The sequence below is a fragment of the Anomaloglossus baeobatrachus genome, chromosome 5, assembly GCF_048569485.1.
Source record: "Anomaloglossus baeobatrachus isolate aAnoBae1 chromosome 5, aAnoBae1.hap1, whole genome shotgun sequence".
NCBI classification, from domain to species: domain Eukaryota; kingdom Metazoa; phylum Chordata; class Amphibia; order Anura; family Aromobatidae; genus Anomaloglossus; species Anomaloglossus baeobatrachus.
The window spans coordinates 538,968,101-538,991,368 of record NC_134357.1 but is presented as its reverse complement, the minus strand read 5'-3'; positions in this window follow the sequence as shown (position 1 = coordinate 538,991,368).

Sequence of the window (23,268 nt, the reverse complement as noted above, 5' to 3'; positions counted from 1 at the left end):
CCTAGGTCAGACAGACGCTCCAAGCTCATCTGATAACTCTGCCCGGTGAGGAGATCTTCATGGTTCCTCACCAATGTGAGCGCCCGGAGCACAGCAGCAAAGGGAGAACCCAGGGAGCTGAGACAGAGGTCCAACCCAGACAAGGTTCACACTGCCTGCATTTGGGCCAAGACTGAGGGACCAGGAGGGGACCCTAAAATGCTACAGGCTAAAGGGACCCACAAACTAGAGACGGGTGCAAGTAAGAAAAGCTCACCAGGACACAGAGCCGGCACTGGGACAAAGGAATACCGAGGCCCCATTTGGGACAGACCAGTACCAGCCAGGCTGCTGCTCACCAAACCTGTAAGTAAAGACCAGTTAAACCGCAGCTCTGGTGTTGCCGGAGTTCTTCTCGTACCTGTTTACCCTATTTTCCTCTGGGGCTCAGCCCTACTTGCAGAGGGCCACTATGCCTAAGCTGCCAAATACCACCAGCCCAAATTGTGAGAGACTCTGCAGCAGCGGATTCCCTCACCTAGACGCACACCACAAGTGGTGTCATGAAATATTCCTTTATTTTTATTTTTACCTTTTAATCCCCTTTTTTTAAACGACCCCATCATGGAACCGGGCATCGGACAGTAACCGTGACGACATATCCCCTGAAATACTGGGCCCGGGACAGAGTACCCCATAGCCCTGGGGTGGGACAGCTTTATTTAAAAGTACAGCTCGTTACGCAAAAAACGAGCCCTCACATGGCAAGATTGATTGAAAAATAAAAAAGTTACGGCTCTCGGAAGAAGGAAGGCAAAAAACAAAAAAACGGTAAGAACAAAATCGGCTGGTCGTGAAGGGGTTAAATGTATAAAAATCATTAATGTCCATGAGCATATAGGGGACTTTTTCATATTCGCATTTCCAATATAGTACAAATGTATAAGTATGAAAATATATCACATAATTAGTGTCATAAATAATCAGCCCATGAAATATAAACAATGACCAAAAAATACTCCTAAAACCTGATAATTAAACCATAACTAGCAGGTAGTAAATGTTCTGTAAATCGCTGCGGTAATTCAAACCGTCCGGGTGATGTGCATTCAGGGCCAGGATCCAGAACGCGTCTCTCATCAAGAGTAAGCATCCCCAATCTCCTCCTCTAGGGGGCCTGAAAACCCTTTCTATCCCCTTCACTCTAGGACAGTGATGGCGAACCTTTGGCACGCGTGCCACCAGGGGCACGCAGAGCCCATTCTGCTGGCACGCGTGCTGTCGCCTGATCCTGCAGGTTTGATCTGCTGGTGTGATCGCTCCAGCAGATCAAATCTGTGTTGGAGCGGAGGAGAAATTTCTCCTCGCTCTGACACTCCTGCTCTCCCAGGCCGCAGGTGTGTTGCCTAGGAGACGGAGGAGCGTCAGTGAGCAGCGCCGGTGTAATGACGTATTCTGGCCGCGTGGGAACTGAGGAACCAGCGGCGCGCAGCGGGAGAGTGTGTGCAGGAAGGTAAGTTGTGTGTTGCTTTTTTTAAATTTTTTTTTATATAACTCGTGTGCGGCTGTGCCAAGGTGGGGATGGGAGGGCCAGCGCCAGCATGGGGTGGGGGAACGCACATGGCAGCGTGGGGTGGGGGTGGGGGAACGCACATGGCAGTGTGGGGTGGGAGTGGGGGAACACACATGGCAGCGTGGGTTGGGGGAACGCACATGGCAGCGTGGGGTGGGGGTGGGGGAACGCACATGGCAGCGTGGGGTGGGGGTGGGGGAACGCACATGGCAGCGTGGGGTGGGGGAACGCACATGGCAGCGTGGGGTGGGGGAACACACATGGCAGCGTGGGGTGGGGGTGGGGGAACGCACATGGCAGTGTGGGGCGGGGGAGGGGGAACACACATGCCAGCATGGGGGAGGGGCATGCATGCCAGGATGGGGAACAATGCATGCCAGGATGGAGGAAACATACATGCCAGGATGGAGGAAACATGCATGCCAGGATGGAGGAAACATGCATGCCAGGATGGGGAAACATACATGCCAGGATGGAGGAAACATGCCACGATAGGGTACATTTGCCAGGAAGGGGAACATTTGCCAGGAAGGGGAACATTTACCAGGAAGGGGTACATGCTAGGAAGGGGGACATTTACCTGGATGGGGGAACATTTACCAGGAAGGAGGTAAATTAACCAGGATTGGGAACATTTACCAGGATGGAGGACATTTACCAGGAATGGGGTACATGCCGGGATGGGGGAACATTTACAAGGATGGGCAATGTGTCAGGATGGGGTACATTTGCCAGCATGGGGGAACATGCCAGAATAAGGTACATTTACCAGGATGGGATACATTTACCAGGATGAGGTATATTTACCAGGATGGGGCCATGATGGGGACAAATATACCAGAATGTAGGAAATATATATCAGGATGGGGGACATGTTTACCAAGGAAGGACATAACTACATAATGAAAGGGGAGGATAGCAACTCGCACGTCTTTATGGGATTTCAAGATGTTCAGACTTTGAACAGACTTTGAAATGTAGATGTGGATTACAGGGTGAAATCTGATTGCTTTCCAGGCTAAAATCTCTGTCTAATATGCTGCAATTTTTTCCAGAAAGATCAATCCAACTGCTGTGTCTGGAAAGGGCAGGGGCTAAGCTCCAATGTGTGGTAAGCATGCATGAGCGTGATGCCCCCTGCTGAAGAGAAGACTGCAAAGGTAAGATTAAAATCAATTTTTTACATAATAGGATTGATTGGCACTTCGGAAAAAAAAATGGGTTTAGGGCTACAGTTTGGGCACTCGGCCTGTAAAAGGTTCGCCATGACTGCTCTAGGACCACTCAGGTTACCCCCGTGTACCTCAATAAATGCTTGGATAAGCCAGAAGTAAGATGTTGGGAGCTGCCAAAATCGAGACTAGATGTGGTAATGTGCTCAGACAACCTTTTTTTAATTGTACTTGTATTGCAACCTATATAATATACAGTAGATCGCAATCCACACACGTTGCCATACGGACAACGTGTGTGGTATTACAATTGATGTAACTTTTGATTATGTGTTTTTTCCCCAATTTTTATTTAAAAAAAATCAGTCTTATGAATGAAGCTGCACAAACCGCATCTACCTAGTCCACATTTATAGCAACCTTTATGTTTTAACCATGTCGGTTTCAATTTTGCACTACAGAAGGAGCTAGGTGACAGCAAGCTACCCATGTCTCTAGATTTAATGGCAATGCATCGGACGCCCCGGACAGTATTTTAGACAAAATTGTGTCCTGGCGTAAAATAGGGGAATATTTGTGAAACAGATAGGTAATATCTTTGTAATTCACACTAAAGGGTATGGGGAAAGTCAGAGGGGACGAAAGATTACAAGGACTGGAAATTGTTCTTTTTATCTTCCAATGACATCTTTTCATTTTTTCAGACTCCAAAAAACATAACTAAAGGAGTCCATACAGTTCCTTCTTGCCCTAGTTAGCTCCGCTACAGTCAAATTACAAATCATGTGGGGTTGATGATAACTATCAGCACGTAACAGTTACTGCTGATAGATTTCCTATACATGTGGACTGTATCCTACCTCTGGCAACCTCACCAGTCAAAAGGACATCCAAATACAGCGTTGTGGACCCATAATTCTCAATGGTAAATTGAAGATTCATATTGTTATTATCTATATATTGAATGAAATGGGAAAAGGTGGTACCGGGTGATACAGAGACAAACCCGTCCCAAATGAGGATAAGGTCATCTATGTATCTCCCGTACCACCTTCTAGATGACACAAAGAGATTATCCATGGTGTGAATGTATTTAGATTCCTACACGGCCATATAAAGATTCGCCAGAGAAGGGGAAAATTTGGCCCCCATGGGACAGCCGCATATCTATAAAAAAAATTGTCAAATTTGAAAAAAAAATATTTTTTCAGTAAAAACTCAACTGACATGACAATAAATTTTTCATGTCTGATGAATAAAGAGTCACATCCGAAAAAATAGAAACCAAAGCTTGCAGCACTGTCCCATGGGGGTGTAACACTTCTGCGGTACGTGGAAGCCCAAACCCCAGAATATCCGTGCCAGTAAGAACACCAGCACCTTCAGACCACATACACAACCCCGACACTAACCTGGGAGACTGCCTGGTAATATGTAAAAGGGGAGGGCACGGATTGGATGTAGCCACCCAGCCTGTAGGGAGAGACTCAGTGAGGTGGAGGGTCAAGTAGTCAGTTGGGAAGGTGGGAGGAAGTGGTGTTCAGACAGTCTGTCAGAGGAAGTGAAGGAGAGAGTTAAGTACTGGAAAGGGATCTGTAGAGACAACAAAGAACTGTAAAAGCAGTGAGAACTGTGGAGTACGGAACCAGGACTCCAGGCACCGTGGGTTACCTGTGGAAGCAGCAGACTCCAGGAACCAGGGCGGCCTGTGGAAGTTCGGAACCAAGGCTCACAGGACTCAGCACAAGGCGGGGTGCAGACCCTAGGACAGTGGGACACTTTATGATCAGTTGTTAACTATGCCGGGCAAGAAGATCTCCAGGGTCAATCGCAAACCTAAGAAAGCCTGAAGCACAAGGAGCAAAGAGGGGACCAGGGACTGAACCCCTTAAATAGTTCAGGCTGCCTGCATTAGGGCCCAGAGAGAAAAGAAGAAGGAACTTCCAAGTAGCTCCAGGCCACAGGAGTCCAATCACAACAAGTGTGCACAGCCATCCCAGGTCTAGCTGGCACAGAGAACAAGGGGAGTTGGTACACTTGGAACCGGCACCCGTGGTTCCAGTACCAAAGTAAACAAGGCAAGTTATACTGCAACTCTGGTGTGGACTGTTTCCTTGCATGCACTCACATAGACTGTTCCCCACTACAACCTCTATCATCCACTGCTGGGGCCTGTCCCTGCATGCCGAGGGCTCTAACCATCCAGGCTGTATCACTCCATCAGCCCCAGCAGAAACCTGCAGCGGCGGCTCCAAATAACCTGGCCACACACCGCAAGTGGCGTACACTCATGGCCAAAAGTTTTGAGAATGACACCAAAATTATATTTTAACATGATCTGTTGCCCTCTGTTGCAATCATATTATGAGTACCAAAAGGTTATATTGACAGTTAGAATGAGTTAATGCAGCAAGTCAATATTTGCAGTGTTGACCCTTCTTCTTCAGGACCTCTGCAATTCTCCCTGGCATGCTCTCAATCAACTTCTGGATCAAATCCTGACTGATAGCTGTCCATTCGTGCATAAGCAATGCTTGCATTTTGCCAGAATTTGTTGTTTTTTATTTGTCCACCCGTCTCTTGATGATTGCCCACAAGTTCTCAATGGGATTAAGATCTGGGGAGTTTCCAGGCCATGGACCTAAAATCTCTATGTTTTGTTCCATGAGCCATTTAGTGATCACCTTTGCTTTATGGCAAGGTGCTCCATCATGCTGGAAAAGGCATTGTTGGGCGCCAAACTGCTCTTGGACAGTTGGGAGAAGTTGCTCTTGGAGGACATTCTGGTACCATTCTTTATTCATGGCTGTGTTTTTAGGCAAGACTGTGAGTGAGCCGATTCCCTTGGCTTAGAAGCAACCCCAAACATGAATCGTTTCAGGATGCCTAACAGTTGGCATGAGACAAGACTGGTGGTAGCGCTCACCTCTTCTTCTCCTAATAAGCTGTTTTCCAGATGTCCCAAACAATCGAAAAGGGGATTCATCTGAGAAAATGACTTTACCCCAGTCCTCAGCAGTCCACTCCCTGTACCTTTTGCAGAATATCAGTTGGTCCCTAATGTTTTTTTTTCTGGAGAGAAGTGGCTTCTTTGCTGCCCTCCTTGAAACCAGGCCTTGCTCAAGCAGTCTCTGCCTCACAGTGCGTGCAGAAGCACTCACACCAGCCTGCTGCCATTGCTGAGCTAGCTCGGCACTGCTGGGTAGTCCGATCCCGCAGCTGAAACAGTTTTAAGATATGGTCCTGGCGTTTGCTGGTCCTTCTTGGGCGCCCTGGAGCCTTTTTGGCAACAATGGAAGCTCTCTCCTTGAAGTTCTTGATGATGCGATAGATTGTTGACTGAGGTGCAATCTTTGTAGCTGCGATACTCTTCCCTGTTAGGCCATTTTTGTGCAGAGCAATGATGGCTGTACGTGTTTCTTTAGAGATAACCATGGTTAACTGAAGAGAAACAATGATACCAAGCACCAGCCTCCTTTTTAAGTGTCCAGTGGTGTCATTCTTACTTAATCATGACTGATCGCCAGCCCTGTCCTCATCAACACCCACACCTGTGTTAATGGAACAATCACTAAAACAATGTTAGCTGCTCCTTTAAAGGCAAGAATGCAATGATGTTGTGTTTTGGGGGTTAAAGTTCATTTTCTTAGCCAATATTGAATTTGCAAGTAATTGCTGTTAAGCTGATCACTCTTTATGACATTCTGGAGTATATGCAAATTGCCATTAGAAAAACTTAAGCAGTAGACTTTGTAAAAATTAATATTTGTAGCATTCTCAAAACTTTTGGCCATGACTGTAGTCGACAAAAACTTTTATTATTTTCTTTTATTTTCCCCTTTTATTTTATTTTACCAAAACCCCCTTTTTCTTTCCTGAGGGACGGCACTTCAAGGGCCACGGTAACGGGCCGTGACCACGACTGACCCCACCGAGCACTACAGAGCCCGGGACTAAATACCTCACAGCCCTGGGGCTTCACAGAGGATACAAGAGTACAAAGAAATGACATTGCATGTAATCCACTCTGAGTTATTAGACCAATTCACATCCTGCAAACTGCTCAGGAGATGCTTAGTTTCCCTGACAAACCCAATTAAATTAGTGACCATTGGTTATAATTTGTTATCCACCCATTCAAATAATCTCTCATGCAAAGACCCAATTGAGGCTCACTTCATGGGTTATGACATTTTATTCTGCATAAATGATTTTTGAATAAAGAACAATAAATATTTTACAAGAAAGAATCTGGTGCCGGACTTTATCCTTTATTCTTTCCCCTGGAAATGTTTCTGTTTAGGCTTATGGATAACGAGGCTTTCTGCAATCACATGGCGGCGGCCGTCCCGCGCTAATCAGTCCCCAACCACCACAATTTCTCCCAATGTGCAGTCTCTGCCTTAGACAAGCACGTGTTCCGTAACATCATCCGTACCCTGACTTAAGTAATTAATAGGAAGGTCCACTTAACCACTGATACTTGGACAACTGCTTATTGCCAGGGATGCTATATTTTCTTGATGGCAAATTGAGTGAACTTTGTGGAGGCCGGAACTAAGTCGGACTCTGAGATGGTACACGTGTTAACGACACCTAGGATTCCAACAGGGTTCCCCCCAGCTCCTACACCAGTTCTTGCACCTTTTCCATCTTCGAATTGTTATCCCTATCAGTCGCAAGCTGGAAGCACTGCCTCGGTGAAGCGGCAACAGGCTCTGCCGAAACTGATATCTTTACGTGACAAACAACACACCGTCGGAGAGTTGTTGAAAGGTCTAACAGACCAGACAATTATGTGGTTCTGTGCTGAACCTCCAACCAGGCATGGTCGTGTGTGATAACGACAGTAACATGTTGGTGGCTCTGATACTTGCAAGCTGCCACACATACCAAACCTTGCACATGTGCTCAATATAGTGGATCAGCAATTTCTAAAAACATACCCTGATTTGCCTGAGATATTTGTCAAGGTGCACCGCATGTGCACCTATTTCCACAAGACACTCACAGCTGCTGCCAGGCTGGCAGTGCTGAAGCAGCACTTACAAGTGCCTGCTCACCAACTGGTTTGCAACCTGCCCGCACTCTGGAACTTAATATTACATATGTTGGCAAGGCTTTGTGAGCAGCTGAGGGCAGTAGTTGAACACCAGCTCCAAAAATGCCCGTTGGTGTTCCAGTCAGCTTTCACACATAAGAACCAACGAGTTGCCATGGATATCTGACATCTGGTTCTCCAAAATTTTGAGAAATCAACTAAGATGGAGAATGGCAATGATGCCATAATCAGCTAATCAGCGTAATCATCCCGCTTCTGTGTCTACTCAATCGCTGCTCACAATTGAAGAAGTTTTGCATGCAGACCAGGTCGAGAAGGAGAAAGAAAATACACAGGGTGTTACAGACCAGCCTCATGTCATCTTCTCAGGATGGATTGGGTGATAATGAGAAGGAGAACTAGAAATAGAAGATGGTTGCCTGTGCTACAGAGGATACTACCAACACCAGCTTCTCGTCTATTCAGCATGGATGGCTTGACGTGGAGGAGGAAGAGGATGAGAGGGAGGTGAAGGAGATGGAGACTCGTCCTTCTGTTGGAGACAGGGAAGTCTTTCCTGTGGGATATCTGACACACATGGCAGACTTTATGTCCGCTGCCTTTCCCATGACCCTCGTATTATATGCATTTTGACCAACACTGATTACTGGTTGTGCACCCACCTTGACACTCATTACAAGGAGAACTTTCCATCTCTCCTTTCTGCAGTGGAGAGGGCTACTAAAATGGTGCAATACCCAGGGCCAGATTAAGGTTGGTGGGGGCCCCTGGGCAGAAAATCTGGTAGGGGCCCAATATCGTCAACATTTTTAGCCATAACAGTAGAGCGTGAAATGTAGCATTTAAATATAAATCTAATGAGCATGTATCTTATCCTGTTCTGACACATTCAGATTTACAGTACTACAATACAGATACTGTACAATCCAGGATTGCTCACAGCAGTCACTTATACACAGAAAGTAGAGTTACTCACATATTTTTTATTGATCCCAATGTTAAGACAGCCAGGTCCAGGCTCCAGGTTTTTGTGGCCCCCGGGCGGAAGAGTCTCCGTGGGCCACATTCACACACAAACACGCACATACAGATGCATACACATACAGGTATACGTACATATACATATTTGAAAACAAAATCACAAAAATACATATAAACAGAAAAATCTATACAGTGTGTCCACCCATATCCTGTCCACCGCCATTAATTTGAGAACAGCGGCAGCTATAGGCATAGAAGTGGTGTCTAGGTATAGTATAGTAAAGTAGCCATGCGCTACACAATGAAACCACCTATTGCACCAACTGGTGGAAAACAACGGAGTTAGCATTTTTATCTCGAAAACGGAACGAGATAGAGAAAAAAAGTGAATTACAAAGTTGTAGGGCATCATCAATTCAATACGAATCGACACCTTGCATATAGAAATGCTATAATTAGAATGTGTAAAACTCACAAGGCTGCGGACGTGAAGCGATACCTCATGGAGACCTTGCTACAAGACATTGGGTATGGTGGCTGTGTGGAGTGGCCTCCACGCTCACCTGACCTGATTGGACTTCTTTCTGTCAGGCCACATCAAACAGCAGGTGTTTGCGACCCCTCCACCAACATTTCAGGACCTACGACGACGTATCAAAGATGCTTGTGCAAACTTGTCACCTACCATATTGCACAACGTGCAGCAAGATACAGTATGCTGTGCAGAGTCCAGATGTGCATTGCAGCTGACGGTGGCCACTTTGAGCATCAAAGTTAAATGAGCGCCATATGCGTGACCAGCATTCAATGTTTTGGGGGGTGGTAATGTGTTTCATATCATAGCATTTCTATATGCAAGGTGTCGATTCGTATTGAATTGATGATGCCCTACAATTCTTTAATTCACTTTTTTTCTCTATCTCGTTCCGATTTCAAGAAAAAAATGCTAACTCCGTTGTTTTCCACTAGGTGGCGCTATAGGTGGTTTCATTGCATAGCGCATAGCTACTTTACTATACCTAGACAACACTTCTATGGCTATAACTGCCGCCGTTCTCAAGTTAAGGTGGTGGATAGGATACAGGTGGACACACTGTATAGTGAAAGATATCTAATGTGCCAAAGCAATAAGGACTAAGTTGTGGTTGAACCATAAATCCATTTAGTGGTCCTATGATGTGTACGTCCTCATACATATTATACTCATAAGTAATTTATTTCACTCGACGCGTTTCCCCCTAAAACGGGTTCATCAGGATTGTTATGATATTAACTTATCTGACCAATAATGCCCTGTGACATGTTCACTGCACCCTGTTGCTGTCACAACTCACTTTCCCTGATCAGATTGTTTCTCCTGATCAGAGCGATGTTGAAGCAGTAGAAGCGATCAGGTAGTGCATTCATAATGTCCCCTAAGGGGATTTGTAAAGTCAGTACAAAAAAAAATGAAACAAAGTTTAAAATGCCCGATCTGTCACAATATAAAATCAATCTGATAACTAAAGGACGTATTGAGAAAAAAAATTCCAAACGGCAAAATACATTTTTTGAGTCAGCCCAACATTACAATGCAATAACAGGCAATGAAAACATTACATCTACGCAAAAATAAAAAAATGAAAAACATAGGAATGGTGAGTCCTTAGTACCGCAAGGAGAGGGGTAGAGAATCCCATCTTCAACAAGGAAGAGAACCAGCAAGGCAAAATCCAGAGGAAATAGTAAGGTATCTTGTGCTTAAAAATATTTTTAAAAATATTATTAATCTACTTTTAAAATGTCATTCCAGTTTTTTTAGGTAGAGCAAATAGGAAGATCTGTGCAATCTAGCAGCGACAACGTGGTTTCGGTGCTGTGTGCCTTAATCATAGTCTAATGTGCACTGTCTACTAGTTCCACTAAAATACTGCTAATGCTGCTTCAGTAGCAGCTTTAGCAGTATTTAGAGGAACTAGTAGACAGCGCTGAAACACGTTGTCACTGCTTCTTTTCTCTATCGCTTCATTGGGGGACACAGGAAACCATGGGACGTTCCAAAGCAGTCTCTGAGGGTGGGAAACCTTGAACGGTAATATTGTTTATTAGTTTACGTTGACTGCTGTTCGCAACACCTTTCTGCCTAAACTTGTGTCAGCTGATGAGTAGGTGTTTACTTTGTAGAACTTGGAAAAGGTGTGTAGAGAGGACCAAGTGGCCGCTTACCAGACCTGTAATGGGGAAGCTTGATGTCGGACAGCTTAGGAGACTCCCACTGCTCGTGTGGAGTGAGCCTTTACCCCTGAAGGGGGTGTTCTTTCTTTTATTCTGTATGACACTATGGCAGAACGCATCCACCTGGCGATGGTTGATTTTGAGGCAGCTAGGGCTTTGCGGTGTCCGCTGGGGATGACAAAAAGGGAGTCTGATTGTCTGAAGTCTTTGGTTCTGTTGAGGTATATGTGGATTGCTCTGACCAGGTCAAGTTTATTAAGTGCCATCTCTGTGGGATTAAAAGCAGCAGGGCAGAACAAGGGAAGGATCATTTCTTCGTTTAGGTGAAAGGAAGAGACGACCTTGGGAAGGAAGGAAGGTACCAGTCGTAGTAAGTTCTAACACTTGGCGTATGGACATAATTACTACTTTCCAAGATGGTATGAGCAGTGTTGTGGTATGAATAGACTCAAAAGGCGTTTTTTGTAGCGCATTGAGGACTAGATTAAGATCCCAAAGTTCTAATGGAGGATGATAAGGAGGCCTAGAATGGGACAAGGGCAAAAAGCTATGTTTCTCTGGAGAGTGCTGAGACTTGCCCTTTGAGGGAACTGAGACCTAGTCCTGAATCTAACTCTGACTGTAGAAAGGCTAGTAGGTTAGCCGAATGAATAAGGGAGCACCTTCTTTACCTCACACGAACTGAAAAAGGCTTTCCAGGTTCTGTGATAAATCGTTGATGTGGATTGTTTTCTTGCTTTTAAGATGGTTTGTATGACTGCATCTGATAACCCTAAGTCACTTAGAACGACGGCTTCAACAGCCATGCTATTAAATTGAGAAACTAAGAATTCTGATGGTAGATTCGACCTTGTGAGAGTAGGTCTTGACCATCTGGAAGTTTCATTGGACATTGGAGCGTCCACTAGCATATTGATGATTTCTGCGTACCAGGACCTTCTTGGCCAGTGTGGTGCTATCAGTATGATTGATACTGACTTTGCCTTGATCTTTTTTACTATCCTGGGAATTAGTGGAAGTGGAGGGAAGAGGTACGGTAGCTTGAACTGTGCCCACGATATTGCTAGGGAGTCTGACGTCACTGCAAGAGGGTCGGATGTTCTTGAGACAAAGCAAGGAACCTTGTTGCTGTTGTTTATGGATGCCATCAGGTCGATGTCTGGCTTGTTCCAATGTTGGCATATTTTGTTGAAGTCTAAAGGGTGTAGAGACCATTCTCCCGAAGCTAGACCCTTGTGGCTTAGGTAATTGGCAGCCCTGTTCTCTACGCCAGGGATGTGGATTGCTGAGATCTGTGGTACATGGTTTTCTGCCCAGGCTAATATCCTTGATACTTCTGCCATGACCTTCATTCTCCTTGTGCTTCCTTGGTGATTTATGTACGCTACTGCTGTGGCGTCTGCTTGAATGCGAATTGGTCTTTTTGATAGAAGTTTCTGCCAATGAAGGAGAGCTAAGTATATGGCTCGAATCTCTAGGATGTTGATTGAGAGCGAAGTTTCGTAAAGCCCTGTGCGCACTAAAAAAAGGAATTTTCTTAAGGAAATTCCGGAGGCTCAGTAAGATTTTCACACCTGCGGGAAAATACCGCACCGATATCCGCATAGAAATCCGCATGCGTTTTGCTGTGTTTTGCTGTGGATTTGTTGCGGATTTGGTGCGGAAATGCCGCAGCCAGCGTCGGACTGGCTACTGGAGGAATCTCCAGTAATACCAGGCCTGGCCGCGGTTACTTGCACTGAAGGTGGGAGCTCCGGAGTGCAGCCTAGACTAAACTGCGAGCGCCGAGTGATTGATTCCCTGGCGATTGCAGCCTAGACTAAACTGCGAGCGCCGAGTGATTGATTCCCCGGCGAATGCCGTTTAGTTCAGGCCGGGATGATCTCCGGAGCTCAGGTGACAGCTCTGCAGTGCAGCCCGGCCTCTCTACAGCTGTCACCTGAGCTCTGGAGATCAGCCCGACCTGAACTAAACTGCAATCGTCGGGGAAACAATCACTTGGCGCTCGCAATTTAGTCTACGCTGCACTCCGGAGCTCAGGTGACAGCTCCGGAGTTCAGTGCAGGTAACTGAATCCAGGCCTGGCATTACTGGAGATTCTTCCAGTAACCAGTCCCGCAGCTACCTGTGGAAAAGTGACATGCAATTGCTTTTGCTGCGGGAATACCGCAGCAAAACAGGCAGCTGTCAAAATCCGCTTAGTGTGCACTGCATTTTTTTTTCCCATAGGATTTGCTGGTGAATCACTGCAGAGATGTTATGAACATTTTCTGCAGCGAAACATGCAGCAAATCCGCGGGTAATACGCGGGAAATTCCGTCTAGAGCGCACAAGACCTTAATCTCCCAATGACCTTGAACAGTGAGGTTTTGAAAACTGCCCCCCAGCCTGATAGGCTGGCGTCTGTCATAATTAATAGCCAGTGACCTGGAAGTAACAAACGTCTATGTAGGATAAGTGGTGAGTGCAGCCACCATGTCAAGGACTGTTGTACCTGTGACGGTAGATGTATTGGTAGATCCAGTGATGGCATTGACTTGTTCAACAGAGACAAAAGGGCTATCTGTAGGGGTCTGCTGTGAAATTGGCTGAACGGAACTGCTTCAAAAGCAGCTACCATCTTTCATAATATCTTCATGCAAGTCCAAATGGGTACTGAGCTTGACTGTATGAGTAGGCATGTGTCCTGTTTCTCTTCTGTTAAGCCCGCTTTACACGCTACAATATATTGTACGATGTGTCGGCGGGGCCACGTCGTAAGTGACGCACATCCGGCATCGTAAGTTACATTGTAGCATGTAACAGCTACGTGCGATTGTTATTGAACGGTAAAACGTTCATCGCATAGACGTCGTTCATTTCCTAAAAATTGAACGTCAGGTTGTTCATCGTACCCGGGGTAGCACACATCGCAGTGTGTGACTCCCCGAGAACGATGAACAGATCTTACCTGCGTCCTGCGGCTTCCGCCGGCAATGCGGAATGAAGGAGGTGGGCAGGATGTTTACATACCGCTCATCTCCGCCCCTCCGCTTCTATTGGCCGGCTGCAGCGTGACGTCGATGTGACGCCGAACGTCCCTCCCACGCCAGGAAGTGGATGTTCGCCGCCCACAGCGAGGTCGTATGGATGGGTAAGTACGTGTGACGGGGGGTTATTCGATTGTGCGACACATTCAACAAATTGAGAGTGTCGCACATACGATGGGGGAGGGTACGATCGCATACGATATCGTATGCTTAATTGCAAGGTGTAAAGCGGGCTTAAGTAACACTCTGGCTCATACCATGTCAAATAACATGCCTAGAAATGTCAGACGTTGTTTAGGAATCATGGAGGATTGTTTCCTGTTGATTATCCAGGTTAGACGTGATAGAGTGATGGTGGTGATGTAGAGGCTTTTGAGACATGCTTGATGTGACGGTGCCTTGATTAGAATGTGGTCCAGGTAGGAGAGTAATATGATTCCCCTGGCTTGTAGAATGGCCATTGTTGCTGCCATGACCTTTGTAAAGACCCTTGAAGCAGTTGCAAGACGGAAGGGTAGTGCGATAAATTTAAAGTGTGCCTGGTCTACGGCAAAAGGCAGGAACCTTTAGTGTCTCTGATACATGGTGTGTGTAGATACACATCTTGGATATCTATTGAGCACATGAATTCTTGGGGCTTCATAAATGAGATTACTGCTTGAAGAGACTCCATCTTAAAGTGGCGTAGTCTAACTGATTGGTTTAGTACCTTGAGATCCAGAATAGGGCATACCGCTCCATCTGTCTATGGTACCACGAACAGGTTTGAATAAAAACCTGTGAAACCTTCCTGCGAGGGTACTGGACGATGACTCCTGCTTTTTGGAGAGTGGAGATGGCTGAGTAGTAACCCTGTATGAGGACTTTTGCTTTTGGTGCTCGGGATAACACAAAATGATGTTGTGATGGCAAGTTGAACTCTAGTTTGTTTCCGGAGGTGACAATTTCCTGGATCCATAAGTAACTGACTTCTGAAAGCCCCACCTCCTTGAAAAGCTGAAGTCGACTGCCCACTCTGAGATCTCTTTCCTGTTTTTGTCATGCGGTACTGAATTTATTGTTGTTGAATCTTGATGTTCACTGTCCGTTCTAACGTGGTCACTGTTTCCAGACTGGCGTTAGTTTGAATGAGGGCTTTTTATTTTTTTGGTGTGAAAAAGTCTTCTCCTAGCCACCATTTTTGTTGGGAAAGTGGCAAAAGGACCGAAATGTTGGGAATTTCCATCTGTTGGAAGGTGCTCGATGATCTGGTCAAGGTGGTCTCCAAACAGCCGGTCTCCAAGGAAGGGTAGACTGGTGATGCCTCTTTTAGATGGTGTTCGTGTTCCATGTTCCGAGCCATAGGACTCTGCAGATAGCTACCAAGTTGACCGCTGCTAAGGCAGAACAGCCAGCAATGTCGAGGGAAGCTGAAAGTAGATATTTTCCTGTATAAGCTATTTGGCTGGTGAGGTTTGCAAGTTCTTATGGTGGAGCTCCATTATTGATGCTATCTCAGAGGTGTTTGGACCATGCAGAGACAGATTTGGAGACCCAGGAAGATGAGAAGGCAGGGCCTAGGACTGTTCCTGCTGCCTCAAAGGTGGTTTTAGTTAAGGTCAGGGCCGCCATCAGGGCATTACTAGTGTGACTCCTGTATCGGGCTCGGTGAAAAGAGGGGGGCCCGGCTGACAGCCCGGGCTCCTCCCCTTTCATTCCTCTGCTCACCGGGCCCCATAGGCAGGGGGCGGGGACGTTGAACTGGCAGACATATCGCGGTGCAGCACCTGCAGTTGCACAGGGGCCCCAAGCGGGAGCGGGCCCCTAGAGCCTGAAAACGTTTTACCCCTTAGCGTCCTATGACGTACTGGGTACGTCATGGCTCCCTGGTACTTAAGGACCCATGACGTACCCAGTACCCAATACGTCGTGGCGAGATTGTGGCCCCGGAGCCCCGGTGGATGCGATCGCTGCAAACATCTTAGATTCGGGGAGGAGGGGCCCTCTGCCTGACCTCAGGAGGGGTGGTGTCTCCTCCCCAGACCTAAGGAGGCTGTGATTGGCTGACCAACGCCGCTCAGCCAATCACAGCCACTGTAATGTTTCAGCCATTGAAAATGGCTGAAATATTGAAATCCAGCCATCATCAGTGCAGCTGTAGCACTGATCATTGGCTGGAGCTGGGTGACCTCAGTTTCACCCGCCCCCAGCTGTGATTGGAGAGATTGGCCTTGTGACCGATCTCTCCAATCACTGTGGATTTGGGGCCGGAGACCGCTCCCCTCAGCTTCACTCCGGCATCTGTGGAAGCTGATGGGAGCGATCGGTAAGTTATAGACACTGTCTCCTTTCAGCCGCCGGCTATAGAAGTCACTGCCCCCCATCCACCGCCACTGAACCCATCTGCTTCCTCCCCTCCATCTGCCACCGCTCTCCCCCATCTGCCGCTGCCCCCCTCCCTCATCTGCTGCCCCCTCTCCCACCTCTCACCTTCCTCCACCTGCTATGATCCCCCCACCTGCTGTGAACCCCCACCTGCTGTGATCACCCCACCTGCTGTGATCCCCCCACCCGCTGTGTGATCCCCCCACCTGCTGTGAGACCCCCCACCTGCTGTGAGACCCCCACCTGCTGTAAGATCCCCCAGCTGCTGTGAGACCCCCCCAGCTGCTGTGATCCCCCCACCTGCTGTGTTCCCCCCCACCTGCTGTGACACCCTCCGGCTGTGATCCCTCCACGTGCTGCGATCCCCCACCTGCTGTGATCACCCCCCCACCTGCTGTGATCACCCCCCCACCTGCTGTGATAACCCCCCACCTGCTGTGATCACCTCCTCACCTGCTGTGGTCACCCCCACCTGCTGTGATCCCCCCACTATCTATCTATCTATCTATCTATCTATCTCTATTCCTCTATCTATTTATGATTCTGTCTATTTATCTATGATTCTGTCTATTTATCTCCTATCTGTAGCACCCACAGTGCATGGGTTAAATGTTACTCGTCGCCGGACCGGTGATGTCGGGTCAGGGATGTCACAGGTGGCCCTGCCCGGCTTCGTGGCCCCAAGGTGGACAATAAAAGGGGATTTGGATGATGGTGGGGAGTGATGAGGATGATAGTCTTGTGACGCCACCTGTGGTACGTGGCCAGGGATTAGCCGCCGCTGCTGTCGCTGTCCTTCGGGGCGGATGGTGTTGCAGCAAGGATGGTTCTGCTCCCCACAGGTGGAGTGAGGCCCCGGGGAGGATGATGAGAACAGTAGTGGCCACTGGCGCCGAAACGCGGGGCGACGGCAATCAAAAGGCTGAATCAGCTGCTGTGGTTCCAGCCGTGATGGGCCTCAGCCGATCCCGGATCCGTTGGAGGTTAGAACCAGTACGGTGGTCGATGGGCCCTTCCTTGTTGCGCCTTTAAAGATGGATCCCCATGGCCTGAAGCTGCTTGGGGACTCCGGCTTGTGTACTGTAGTGTTAGCTCCTGTCCCATGTGTAGGTGACGCGGGGCCGCTGTGGGACTTGACTGTAATCACGACTCCGGACCCTATGTGGAACTGTGCTCCGGGATCTCGTGGTGGTCAGAGGGACATGCAATCCCCCTGTCCTGCAGATTCTAGTGATACAACATGAAGTCTGTTCCACCCTAATGCTCTACACCCTGAACCGCACTGGTCCCGCTCCTGTTCTCTACTGCTGTAGAACACTCTAACTGTTGTGTAAGCTCCTAACTCCCCCTGGTGGCTGGTGCTCCCCCGGTTCCCTGTCACTAGTGGGTGGCTGCCGCATGTTTGGTGACTACCTTAAGACCTGACCCTAGCCCGGTCCCCAATGGGGAGGGCAACCTGGTTGTGTGTATGAGTCTCTGTTGTGGAACTTGTACCGACCTCCTCTGGATCCAAGATGAGTACTGCACCTTAAGTGAGGTGCAGTACCCTGTGGTGACTGAAGCCACAGGGGCGCCACATATCTATCTATCTATCTAGCCAACTATCTAGCCATCTATCTATCTGCTGAAAGAGCCTTAAAGTGAATCTGAGAGCAGCATAATGTAGAGACAGATATCCTGATTCCAGCGATGTGTCACTTACTGGGCTGTTTGCTTTCATTGTGATAAAATCAATGTTTTCTCTGCTGCAGATCTAGCAATTATACAGGCCTCATGAATATGCTGGACTACCTGCAGCATGACAAGTAGCCCTGTAATGATAATCTCATGCTGATTAACCCTAGAACGCATACCTGGGGCCTCGCAGGCCTGCTAGGTCATTTGTTTTCTATGGTAGATTGAATTGCTTGCGCGTTCTAGGGTTAACCAGTGATGTCATCAAAACTACACTAAGCAGCCCAATAAGTGACAATCGCTGGAATCAGGATCTCTTCCCCTGTTATGCTGCGCTCAGATTAGGTGTTAAAAACCTGGTGACAGATTCCCATTAAAGGGGTTGTTAGGTCTAAATCCACAAGTCAGCATTATTACAATTTGGTTTCAATTAGCTTAAAAACTGTATGTGACACATTCCCTTAAAGAAAAAAAATAGATATACAAAAAATAAATATATACCAAAGAAGTTAGATTAAAAAAAAAAGTTAGAGTAGGGCCCTGCCAAAAGAGTCTACCTTGTTGTGGTGGCAGGCTTAAAAAAATCTTTTGGCCGAAACAAAATCTGATGGCTGTGTGTGATATACAGTTTTCAATGTGAAGGGTTACTGTGTGATTGGTGAGGTTGTAGTGCAGAAGTGAAGTTTTTCCAAGAGTGGCGGTGGGACTGTGGAAGATTTGCGGGGTGGAGGCGGAGCTGGGGTGGAGCCTCAAGGGGGCCCCAAACTTTTGCCAGTATGGGGCCCTGAAATTCCTAGTGGCAGCCCTGGATAAGGTTTCCACTTGTCTATCAGTTGGTTCTTTGAGAGTAGCTCAGTCTGATAACGGGAGGATGATACACTGGTGGATCAACTGAAGGCGTTTTGGTCCATATTTTTAAGTCTCTGAAGCAAAGCGATACAGGATGCCCATTCACCCTTCGTTTGAATCGTCTGTCAGGTTGTCCCCATTCTCTATCTAGAAACAGAGGAAATTCCAGCGTCTCCAGGAGGATTGAAGAATATTTAAAAGTAAATTCTTTTTATTACATCCTTAAAAACATCCATCATAGATACAAAAAGAGGCACATGGGGACAGGACAGAGGATCTTTCCTACGCGTTTCTCAAAATAAACACACTTATTTTAACCTGTTTCAGGACGTGCATTGAATTTAAATAATTCCCTTTTGAGACTTTTTGCACATTCCATGATTAAGACCTTAACAGGTCAAAACGCGTAGGAAAGATCCTCTGTAATGTGCCCATGTGCCTCTTTTTATATTTATGATGGATGTTTTTAAGGATCTAATAAAAAGAATTTACGGTACCTTTAAATATTCTTCAATCCTCCTGGAGACGCTGGAATTTCCTCTGTTTCAAGGGATTTCCCACCTGGGTCAGGGCGTTTCCGTGTGCCGGTGGTGTGTTCTGGAGTGTAGAGGGGTGAGCTGAATTCCTTCTATATTTTCCATTCTCTATCTAGTACCTCTTGGAATTCTTTTTGACCTGAAAAGAGGACTGGTGTTGGTTTGTTTTTCCTGAGATAGACCTCTTTTCCTTAGGGGGATTAGTCTCTGTAATGTTTAAATGTTTGGTTAACAGCCTGAACTAGACTGTCAACCATATCTCTTATCTTTGAGGACTGATCTAAGTCAGAGTCTGACTCTGAATCCGATTCCTGACTGGACACGGATTCTTGAAATGTATGCATTTCTACTGTGGCTGATGGCCCCTCTGAAGAAGTGGATGGAAATGGTGAGGGAGATCTGGAGGGTGACGCGTTACAGTTTGTTTCCTAGAAAAACTGAGCCATCCAGTAACCTTGATTCGCCCTTAGAGGAGATCAGTGTTCCGGGACTGGTGTTTTGTAGAGGTAGCTTTTGCATAACCATAACCATGATCAGTGATACTCTGGTTAAGTTGGCTACAGACTGTGAAAGAGCTGAGGCCCACTCTGGAGTAGAGGACCCACTCTGAATTTGTCTGTTGGTGGGGGGCTGTAGGGGGGTTGAGCCAGTGGACTTAGTACAGGAGGGACAAAGGGATGTGTCTTGGCCAGATGGAAACCTGGATTTGTAGGCTGAGCAGGCGTAGTAGGAAACTATGGCTGTTTGGGGGGCCTATTTTCCCTTGTATTAGACATAGTGAGAGACAATGCAGTGAGCAGTAAGAAAATGCAGAAAGTAAATGCAGTGATGGAATGCAGAAAGTAGGTAGACTTTGAGGAGGAGGCCGTGCGTCGCTAGTGTAGCAGATCCTACCCAGATTCAGATGATGGATCCTGCTGCGGAGCGTGTCCCACATATGTCTGTGATAAGATCCAGCCAGGAAATAGGAGTAGCTGAACCGAGCAGGTGAGATTAAATTACTGGATGGCTGTATTGTGTGGATCTGCGGCTGTTCTCTACTGTGATTGGGCTGCACGCTGTAGGCTGAACTCTTATGAATCACGGGAAAAAGCAGGGCTGGCAAGGAAGGCGTGTCCAGCCTCTCTTACGCTGAGGAAGACCAAGACATGTGCTGGCCAAGATGGCTGCAGGGGGGGGCGTGTCCAATGTTTCCTACTGTGAGGAAAAATGAGACACGCGCTGGCCTAGATGGCTGCGTGGGGCGTGTCTTAAACTGGCCTGCATGGTTGTGCAGATGAACAGAGTGACATGTGCTGGGTAAGATGGCTGTGGGGGCATGTCTATAGTCCGGCGTGTGTGTATGTGCTGCGTTCTAACGCAGCGCCGTCCAAGTGTAGAATGGAAGGAAGGACTGGAGGACATGTGCCGGGTCTATGGCAGTGATCATACCGCTATGCGGTAGAAATTGAGAACTATCTTTGTGAGAGCGGTGTTTGCTGATGGTGCTAAGTATGTGCTCGGGTGAGTGGGAGCAGGAGCCCCTATGTCGAGGATGAGACAAGGAGGGTTAGAAGGCCAAGAACAGAAGCTTACCTTGTCTTCACAGTGTTAGGAGTACCTGGTCTGTTCCCCTGGAGCGCTTTCTTGTTGTCCTCTTCTGTCTCCTGGCCATGTGTCACTGTGGTGGGTGAGCGGGCTGGAGAATTGTGGATAGGATCGTTAGGTCACCCCATCCGAACCCTAAGCGCCGATGCATTAGGCTTATACAATCCTGCCTTCCAGACCTGGGACACAACAGTGAGACTGTTTCATCCTGTGCTCTCGGTCTCTAGGTAGGTTGACAGTGACTCATTACACTCTGTTTCCCTCACAAGACGCTTGCTTTCTGAAATAGAGAAGCATAGAGAATATTAATGCAAAAAAACGACAATTGTGGAAAAAAGTGGGGCTGATGAAAAAAACCCTGAGTCCACCTCCTCCTGACACTAAGCAAAAACTGAATAACTTCCTGCCACTAGGTGGGTATATATTGCTGAGGAGGAGTTAACTTTTATTTTTGCCTAGTGTCACCTCCTAGTGGCAGCAGCATATACATACAGTGCCTTGGGAAAATATTCTGCCCCCTTGAATTTTTCAGCCTTTTCCCACATTTCAGGCTTCAAACATAAAGTTAAAAATGTTAATGTTATGGTAAAGAATCAACAACAAGTGGGACACAATTGTGATGTTGAACGAAATGTATTGCTTATTTTAAACTTTAAAAAAAAAAAAAATGAAAAGTGGGGCGTGCAATATTATTCGTCCCCTTTACTTTCAGTGCAGCAAACTCACTCCAGAAGTTCATTGAGGATCTCTGAATGATCCAATGTTGTCCTAAATGACTGATGATGATAACTATAAGCAACCTGTGTGTAATCAAGTCTCCATATAAATGCACCTGCTCTGTAATAGTCTCAGTGTTCTGTTTAAAGCGCAGATAGCATCATGAAGACCAAGGAACACAACAGGCAGGTCCGCGATACTGTTGTGGAGAAGTTTAAAGCCGGATTTGGTTACAAGATTTCCAAAACTTTAAACATCCCAAGGAGCACTCTGCAAGTGATCATATTGAAATGGAAGAAGTATCATACCACTGGAAATCTACCAAGACCCGGCCGTCCATCTAAACTTTCATCTGAAACAAGGAGAAGACTGATCAGAGATGCAGCCAAGAGGCCCATGATCACTTTGGATGAACTGCAGAGATCTACAGCTGAGGTGGGAGAGTCTGTCCAGAGGACAACAATCAGTCGTACACTGCACAAATCTTGCCTTTATGGAAGTGTCGCGGGCGGGGGCGCAGGCCACGGCCAGTGGGGAGCTACACAAGGCGCTCGGATCCGGGATCGTGGCTGTGGCTCGAGTGGCAGCCGGATCCGGGGCTCGTGCAGCAGCCAGTCGCCCACAACGTAATAAAGGGGGTATTTACAGGGGAGAGTTCGTCAGTGACGCCATCCGTGGGTTGCGGTGATAGTTTGGTGACACCGCTGCTGCCTTGGTATGGGGGCACCCGGGGCTGATGGAGCGGGGCAGCAGGATTGTATCCCATCCACGGGTAGGGGAGGTGTTGTCTCGGGGCCCAGGTGTAGGTGGAGTGCAGTGCTGGGGCGCAGTCTGCAGGCTGGACCAGATGACACCGGTGTACTCACTGTTGTTGAATAAACCACACAAAGTCCAAGTAGTAAACCAAATGCCGGATACCGGTAGCCTCCGGAGGGTTGTGCTCGGGTCCCGCACACCGGTGAACAGATCAGTGGCCCTTCCTCCTGCACTTCTAGTTTTGTGTCTTGTGTGTTGACTAGTCCGCATGGAATGGGAAAAGTCCACTTCTGGTGTCTTTGCTGTGGGAGCTGTGGCCCGCGAGATCTGACCCTTGGGATCTTTGTAGGCACTTGCAGATGCCCTATCCCCCGCGTTGGGCTTCCGTCTTGCTCTATCTGGGCTACTCGTGGGACAAGATCTGGAACCTTGTCCCCTGCTAATTTACAAGGTGCTTGTAGCTGTCCTCGCCCTGGGGTCCAGGTACCCCGACTGTGCACGGCCTCCGGACCGGATTCCCGCTGTCGGCACCGCAGGGCTACAACCCTGCCCCGGTCCACTTAAGGTCTCCCACGACCAGATCTCCGTCGCCTGTGGCCCTGCTCTGCCGTCTGCCACCTAGTCGGCTCAGGTTGTCCGGTAGTCCGGGAGCTACAACCCCTGACTACCACTTCACTCCTCTCACTTCCACTGTCTCTGCTTAACTAACTGTCTTGTCACTGTGTTCCCTCCCCTTACACCTCAGAACCCTTAGGTGGGCGTCACCATCTGCCTG